The sequence below is a fragment of the Cryptomeria japonica genome, chromosome 9 (genome assembly GCF_030272615.1).
Source record: "Cryptomeria japonica chromosome 9, Sugi_1.0, whole genome shotgun sequence".
Lineage (NCBI taxonomy): Eukaryota > Viridiplantae > Streptophyta > Pinopsida > Cupressales > Cupressaceae > Cryptomeria > Cryptomeria japonica.
Window position 1 is genome coordinate 24,003,243 of NC_081413.1, and position 8,942 is coordinate 24,012,184.

The window sequence follows — 8,942 nt, forward strand, 5'->3', positions numbered from 1 at the left end:
TCCTTATACCTTTGTGGTGGAACTAATGGATAGGGAACCTTTTTCAAGTGTTGTGTATGGATTCATTGATTTTTGGGTTAGTGAATAATGAACACAAGTAAATTTTATTTAATTTGCTCATAATTTTTTTTTGCATAAAATTGTCTTAGTTCTTCCCTCTTGTCTGACCAACTATTGATTTGGCCACTCATGGTTACTCTGTGAGAAATGATGGATTCTTGTGAATTGGAAAGAGTGGACCTATGGGAGTTTGTTGTTGCTAGATCTCTAAACTTTCTAACTAATGCCTCAAGTTATCTCTATTTTTTTCTCTTTGACCTAATATATTTTCTTACATTCCTGGAGGATGGCGAGGCATTGAAGGAGGGGGTTCTTTTGGTTGTTCTTAAACAAGGTTTTGATGAATAGGATAATGGTTGATCATTTGATGGTGCATTCTCAACTCATAGAAATGAAAAAATTCCACTTAAAAAACTAATTAATTCTATTTATTTGATCCAAGTTTTACAATAATTTAAACTATTTTTTTTTTACCTCTTTGACCTTGGTGATGTCTGATATATTTTTGTAATAATCTAGCATACAAATGACAATGAACAAAGTATCCAACAATGCTAGTGTTCTCCAAAACGATTGCAAATTGTGGATTTGAGGAGCAAGCAAAGATGAAAATGAGGAAGTTTTGATTGTTTTTAATGTCAATTTAACAACATGAATATATTATAATGTATTTTTATTATACTCACTAGGGGTAAAAAAGTGGCATGGCCACTTTTTGGTCCTCGTATTTTTTCATTGTAATATCAAAAATCACACCTTGTACAATTCAACACAACAAATGGTGCCTTCCTCCACATCATCAGAGGTCGCGTACCACCACTTTTGTCTTTTTGCCCACCTAGATTGCTTCGTTGGCTTCAAACTGGAATCTTACCAACTTTGTTGACCTATCATCCCCAAGACACTAGATTGACGTAGAGATGTCCACATGATGCGTTAGTGTCCACGTGATGTGTTAGCATCCCATGAATCTAACATTCTGCAAGTGGTCATTTGAGTGTTATGCTTGCACTTGGAAGGAATCGTAACACCTCTTCATGCGCTCACCGATGTCAATTTTCCTTCTAGGGGCTTTATGTCTCCCATTTGAAGGCATTTTAGAGGATTCTTGATCATTTTCTTGTAGGTTAAAGCTTTTGGTAGTCTTCTTAGGCAATATTCACAAGTTTTCACGAGACCACCATTGTTGCATTCTCTAGAGCTACTCATAGTGTTGTCTTCACAGGTCTTGGAAAGGGAGTTCACTTACTTTCCTTGATTTATTTGCATATTCATAATCTTTCATCTCAATCTATTATCACATTTCTTTCATCTTTATCATTTAATTTCATCGTTGCTATCATTTGGGTTGTCTATAGAGGTGGAAACACCAAAATGGGGGTCTGACTAAGGCAGACTCCAAAACACAACCCCCAACATTTTCCTTCTTGCTTGTGTGAAGGTTTACAATAATGGGAAGGTAGTCACCTTGCGGGAGGCTTCAATCATGGACCGGCTTTGAGCTTCCCTCACTCCTTCTTCTCATGTCATTCTAGTATTTCGTATTCTGCATCATTAGCTTAGTTGGTTGTTTTCCGTATTTATTTAGTAATATAGTCATAATTGCCATTTCTATACAAATTTTGTACCCCGTCCTTATAGGATGACAGTGTGTCACGTTGGTGTCCTAGTCTCTCACGCTCGTCTTTGAGAAAAAGGCTTAACAAAGTCATTCGAGAACTTTGTTTGATAGTAATTTGCCTTATTCTTCATTTAGTTTAGCATTTTCATCCCCTGGATCACACTAAGTGCCAGTTTAAGTGAGGTAGAAAGAAGGTAGGTTTGTTCCATAAGGTCCATCACCTTGGGGGGTAATAAATCTAGTCCTCTACATTTTGGTGAACCTAATGTGAACCTGTTGCATTATCATTTTCTTTGGTCTTTGTTTCTTAACTGCATTTAAAGACAAAAAAAAAGACAAACATTATCACATCTTAACCTTGAAACAAACCTCAAAAATAACTCTCTTTATCACAAGTGCTATAGACTTGTGACATCCTTGTAGTGTGGTCAAAGTGTTGTGAAGCTTGTCCATTAGATTTACGACCTAGAATACCATGAGAGTTGTTGTGAGAAAGACTACTAGGAAGAGCATTCCTACAAATCGCTACAGTCCTCCTAGGTCATGTCCAATGTTTAATGATCAGCTTCTTGACCCAAATGATTTCCTAGCTTCTTACCCCCTTAAGACCATTTTGATAGGGGGTCCTTCTCCACCTAATTCGCAATCCAAATCTCAAAAAAATTCTCTGAGAAATTGTCCTCCATCTTCCCCTCCTATTGTTCATCATGATTTTGTCGTCACCATTGATTTTGAATAGATTAACATGCTAGAGCCTAGAGTAGAATCTAAGAGACTTTGAGGGTTTCCTGAATTGGGAGAATTTCCTCCCCTAGGCCGCAAATGTTGTAAGCACTCTGAGAGACATGTTTATCTTGGATAGAAGAGGCTTGGGGATGTTGACGACATTATCTATGATTGTTAAGAACCATGTGCCTTTGGTTGGTGCTTCTCCCCAGGATGGCCAGTCTGACACTTGTGGTTCTCAACTTGGTGTTGACATACCTAGTTTGATGGTACACATGGCTGATCCTGGACCCACTATTCCTAACATCAATGCCTCATCCACTCCCTTGGGTTATATGGGTATGTCTAATAGCTTGACCTCTACCTCTGCTATAAGTCATATCTCTACGATTAGCACTAGCATTACATCTACTGGTGGCACTAGGGGCATCGCTGGAGGTGGTGGCATTGGTCCTCTTTGAGGTACTAGTGGAGGTGGTGACACATATGGCCCACCTCCACCTCCTCCACCCTCTAATCTTGTCTTAAACACTATCCTATAGAATATAAGATAGTTACAATTATAACTTAGAAACCTGGCATCTGCTTCTGGTCAATCGTCTATGCATGCATACTAGGGGAAGAGCCCCCTTCAAATCACTATCCTAAACACCAACCTTCCTCCTATGGCCGAGTCATTAAAGTTTGATAGGTTCAAGGGTGATGGGGACCCTAATGTGCACATTGACTATTTTATGACCATGTGTAGAGATTACCATAGCTTGGACTTTGTATTTGGTGTAGGAGCACTCTTCAAAGGGCTCCCACCATTAGTTTTGGATTGTGTTCTTGCTTCTCAATGAAGCCATTGTATATAAAATAAAGAGCCAAGTCCTCATGGGTCCTAGTTGAGGTCTTAGGGTCATAAGTCAAGATTGAGATTTTCTTGAAAATTGAGGGTATGTGTGCCTTTGAGGTGTTTAGGGGTCCTTCTTAGCATGGTGGTGTCCTTAGGTTATCTCAATATGGGTGTAGGAGTTAAGAAAAGCAACATTGAGAAAGTTGCTCAAAAGTTGCATGACAACTTTTAAAAGTTGTCAAGCAACTTTTCCACCATGAGGTCAAAATATTTAATGTGGTGTGGACAACCCTAATATGGGCACAAAAATCGAGGCAAAGGTACTATAAGTAATTGCAAACCCTAAGTTAAAGGGTTGGATGTCAGATATTGTATGGCCCAAGCAAAGTGACTTGATTGTGACTACAGATTTGTTGCCAGTCGGCACAAATGGAGTAAAAGAAGAATGTTTATGGATTGATTTTCATGCAAACCTATGTGGAGTGTCTTGTATGGTGTGTTCACTTTCATTTTGAGCATTTAGATTAGGTTTTGGTTTGTAAGTGAGGTGTGTTTGTAAATATTATGTGAGTTGCATTCTCTCTGTCCAGTTTTGGATTGGTTTGTGTCTATGGGCTCATAACTCCATTCCCCATTGTGGAATCACCATGAAACCATGGGGAATGAGAGTATAGACCCTGTACTATAATTCTATGTAAGCAGGGCCCTTGAAAATGCAAGGAGACCATTTGAAGACCCACTCCTAGGTGAGACTGGACAGTGCCCGGCTAGGAAGGGTTAAGTTGCAGAGGTCTTGGAGAGAAAGGAAGGTTAGAGGAGGAGGAACCCTTTGGAGGAGTTGTAGAGGGGTGAGTGGAGTATCATTCGTGTGAAGGAGGAGCTTCCACCAATCCAGACAAGGTGGCAAGAGCACCAAACCCACACTGTGACCCTGGCAGGCCTAAAAACCCTTAAAAACCTTGAAATCCCCCTAGGGCAGTGTACGGACACTTGGAGGCCTAAAACTTGAAAAATCCTTGAGTCCTTGCCAAATGAACAGCAGGTCTTTTGGGAAGTTTCATAAGCAAATGCATCATTTGTGAGAGGGAGCCCTAAAGGACCGGGTAGGAGACCTAATTGGTCATAATCCTTGTAGCCCTATCTTGTAGGCAAAACACAAAATAGTGAATTTGGTAAGGGGTTGGAAGCTTGAAACCTCTTGGGGGTAGATGAAAGGGTGGAAAAACCATGAATTAGACCTGGCCTAACCTTGCTAAGACCTAGGAAGGTGTGGAACAAGCCTAACCCTCATTGGCCTAAGTAAGGGTTTCTTCAATCTCATGAGTAGGTGAGACCTTAGGAGTAGTTTTTCAACTTGTTGGTGGGTGGATTGGGCAAGGTCAGGGGGTTCCACAAGTAGGGAGAGTCCTAGAGACCCTAGGGTGTGGTTAGAACACCTAGTGATCCAAGGAAAGGATCCAAGAGCATAGACTAGGCTAGTCTATCCCAAACCCCATCCCATCAGATTGGTATCAGAGCAAGTTAAAGGTTTGGTGGACCTTGTATGTCTCTGTATTCTGGTGAATCAGTAGGAGAAAGCAGAATAGTCACTAATGCAGAGTTGCCTAGGGAGGTAGAAGAGCAGAAGGAGAAGAATAGACTCCTTGAAGAAGCTATGAGCGAGATAAGGGATAAGCTGCAGCAAGTGGTGGATCAGAGGACACAAGGACCTTGGGGTGAAGACACCAAAGATAAAGGAAAGAAAACCATTGATATAGATGACATTATACCTGAACTAGATCCCTTGTTTAATGAAGAACCATTTGTGAAGGCTATTAAGGCTTTGAACACCAAAGATTTTGAAGGATTGCCACATTTTAGTGGAAGGATGAACATTGACACTGCCATGGAATGGATTGAGGGTATGGAAAACCACTTTGAGTGTGAGGGAGTGATAGAGGCTCAAAATGTTAAGGTTGCCAAATCAAGATTAAGGGGAGCAGCTTTGACATGGTGGAAGTACCTACAAGAAGAGAGAGTTAGCATGGGGAAGCTACCTATTGCCAATTGGAAGGCCATGGTGAGTAAGATCAAGGAGAACTACTTACCAGAGGACTATGAAGTCCAACTTCATAAGAAGAGACATGGTTTGAAGCAAAAAGACCTTGATGTGACCACCTACACCGAAGAATTTCAAAAACTTTGTGTTAGATCCAAAGTCCAAGAAGATGAATCTATTAAGGTGGATAGGTATCTAAGCAGCCTAAAGTGGAACATTCAAGAGGAGATAAGCCTATGGACTCCTAATACTATTGAAAAATGTCATCAGCTTGCTATCAAGGTAGAAGAGAGGAACAAAAGGAAAGGAGACTCTAATAACAGGGGTAGAGGAAGAGGTAGAGAACAAATGAACCACCAGGGTGGTTACTAAAGCAAGGCAAATGAGCAGAGGAACCAAGGAGAAGCCAAGTTGACTGAACATGGCAGTGAAACCAATCTTAGAGAGGGCCATTCTAGAGGAAGAGGTGCACAAGGTGGTCCAAGTAGGGGTAGAGGTACCGGCAAGGGTAACTCCTACTTTGCAACTATGAAGTGTTACAACTGTGGACAATTGGGACACTCGGCATATAGATGCCTTGACAAGCCTACATCATCTAACAGTGGAAAGAGGGTCGCTTATGGACATGAAGACTCTTCAAGCAGCAAGACACCTGAGGTGGACCATATTGAATCAGAGATTGGCGAAAATCTGATGTTCAATAAGGTCTTGATAAGACAGCCAGTCAAGAACGAACCTAAGCATAGGAGAGCATTGTTTAGGGTGAGATGCAAGATCCTTGGTAAAGTTTGCAAGGTGATATTTGATTCAGGGTCAACTGATAACATAATATCAGAGGAGGAAACCAAGAAGTTGAAACTCACAAGGATACCCCACACTAACCCATACAAGGTGACATGGTTGAATCATGAGCAGAGTGTGCTAGTCAATGAACAGACTTGGGTAGAGTTTTCCATTGGGGGATACAAGGATGAGATCCTTTGTGATGTGTTACCCATGGATTCCTATCACCTATTGCTAGGTAGACCCTGACAATTTGATAGGAAGGTAATCTATGATGGAGAGGAGAACTCCATTTCCTTTAAGAAGGATAGCAAGACCTTCAAGATTCAGTCTTTGACAGAGAATGAAGAGGGAACTTCAAGAACATCTAGTGTCTTATTGGCTACTAGTAAAGATTTCCTACACTTGCTACATGAGGAGGAGATAGTGAAGTGTGCCATCTTTGTGAAGCCAAAGGAGGAAGAAGACAACTGTAGGCAAAAGTACCCAAGGAGGTGAAACACATGTTGCAAGAGTATAAGGACATAGTGAGTGATGGAGCACCTACAACACTCCCACCAAGAAGGTCTATAAGCCATCAAATAGACTTTGTTCCCGATGCATCCCTACCTAACAAAGCTGCATATAAGCTCACACCTGATCAAAACAAGGAGGTAGCAAGGCAAGTGTAGGATTTATTGGAACAAGGACCGATTAAGAAGAGCATCAGCCCATGTGCAGTCCTGGTAGTGCTTGCATCAAAGAAGGGAGGCAAGTGGAGACTTTGCACTGAATCAAGGGCAATCAATAGGATCACCATAAGGTATAGGTTTCCTATTCCTAGAATAGAGGATTTGATGGACTGTTTAGGAGGTGCTATGTATTTTACCAAGTTGGAACTTAAAAGTGGTTATCACCAGATTAGAATCAACAAGGGTGATGAGTGGAAGACTGATTTCAAGACCACAGAAGGATTGTATGAATGGCTTGTGATGCCATTTGGACTCACCAATGCCCCAAGCACCTTCATGAGGTTGATGAATGAGGTGTTAAAAGACTTCACAGGCAAGTTTGTGGTGGTGTACCTAGATGACATTCTCATCTATAGCACAACCAAAGAGGAGCACCTTGAGCATTTGAGGTTAGTCTTAGAGAGGTTGCATGAGGATAAGTTATCCATCAACCTAGAGAAGTGTGACTTCTTGAAGCAAGAGCTGGTCTACTTAGGATTTGTGGTGTCTAAGGGAACCTTGAAGATGGATCCAAGCAAAGTGGAGGCAATCTTGAATTGGCCTGCACCTAGAACAGGGACTGAAGTTAGGAGTTTCCATGGTTTAGCTCAATTATATAGGAAGTTTGTGAGGAACTTCAGTGGCATATGTGCACCAGTCCTTGACACCATAAAAGGAGGCCTTAAAACTAAGTTTAAATGGACTGAGCAGGCTGACAAAGCATTTCAATTGTTGAAGCAAGAAGTAGCCACAAAACCTATCCTTCTCCTACCTACTTTTTGACAAGCTATTCACATTGGAGTGTGATGCAAGTGGAATTGCAGTAGGGGGTGTATTGAGTCAAGAGGGAAGACTTGTGGCATTTTTTAGTGAGAAGCTCAATGAAGCAAAGAAGAAGTAATCAGCCTATGACCTAGAGTTGTATGCATTAGAGCAGTCTCTAAAGAAATGGAGGCATTACCTACTTCCAAAGGAATTTGTGGTGTTCATAGACAACCAGGCATTGAGTTACATTAACACTCAAGATAAGCTTAGCAACAGACATTTGAAATGGATGGAATACCTCCAATCCTTCACCTTCACCATTAAGCATAAGAAGGGGCAACTCAACAAGGTGGCAGATTTATTAAGCAAGAAGTTGTTGACAGTTCAAGAACTACAGTTGCAAAGCATAGGAATAGAAGGTTTCAAGGACCTCTATGAAGGAGATGAAGACTTCTCATCAGCTTACAAGGTTTGCAAGGAATTTGAGAACCATTTCCATGGTGGGTATACAGATTACACTCTCCAAAATGGTCTCTTGTTCAAGGGTAATATGTTGTGTGTGCCTAGGGGATCCATGAGGGAAAACCTCATCCAAGAGAAACACAATGGTAGTTTAAGTGGGCACTTTGGAGTCAACAAAACCTTGGACTTAATACAAAGGTACTACTATTGGCCCAAGTTGCCAAGAGATGTGAAGAGGTATGTGGAGCAATGTGGTGTGTGTCAAAGAGAAAAAGGAGGATCAAGAAATGTTGGTCTCTATCAACCATTACCATACCCAAATAGGCCTTGGGAATGCATAAGCATGGACTTTGTAGTAGGACTTCCCAAGACAAAGATAGGTATGGACAACATCTATGTGGTAGTAGATAGATTTTCCAAGATGAGCCATTTCATTCCATGTAAGACTACACATGATGCTAGCTATGTTGCATATCTCTTCTTTAAGGAGATTGTTAGGATTCATGGACTCCCTTTCAACATTGTTTCAGACAGGGACAGCAAGTTCCTGGGCCATTTTTGGCAAACATTGTGGAAGAGACTTGGAACTAACCCCTCATTTAGCTCAGCTTACCATCCACAAATTGATGGTCAAACTGAAGTCATAAATAGGGTGTTAGGCAACTTGTTGAGGTGTTTAACTAAGGAATATGGGCAGACATGGGACCTAATCATTCCTCAAGTAGAGTATGCATATAATGACAGTGTAAATAGGACCACTGGAAGAAGTCCTTTTGAGGTTGTCTATGGTAGACATCCAAGAGGAGTGTGTGAACTCAGGGAACTTGGCTCCATGGAGATGCAAAGTGGCCAAGCAGAGGACTTCACTCAAACCGTCAAGGAAGTTCAAGAGCAAGTCAAGAAAGCCATCCTTTAATCCACTCAAAAACTAAAGGTCAA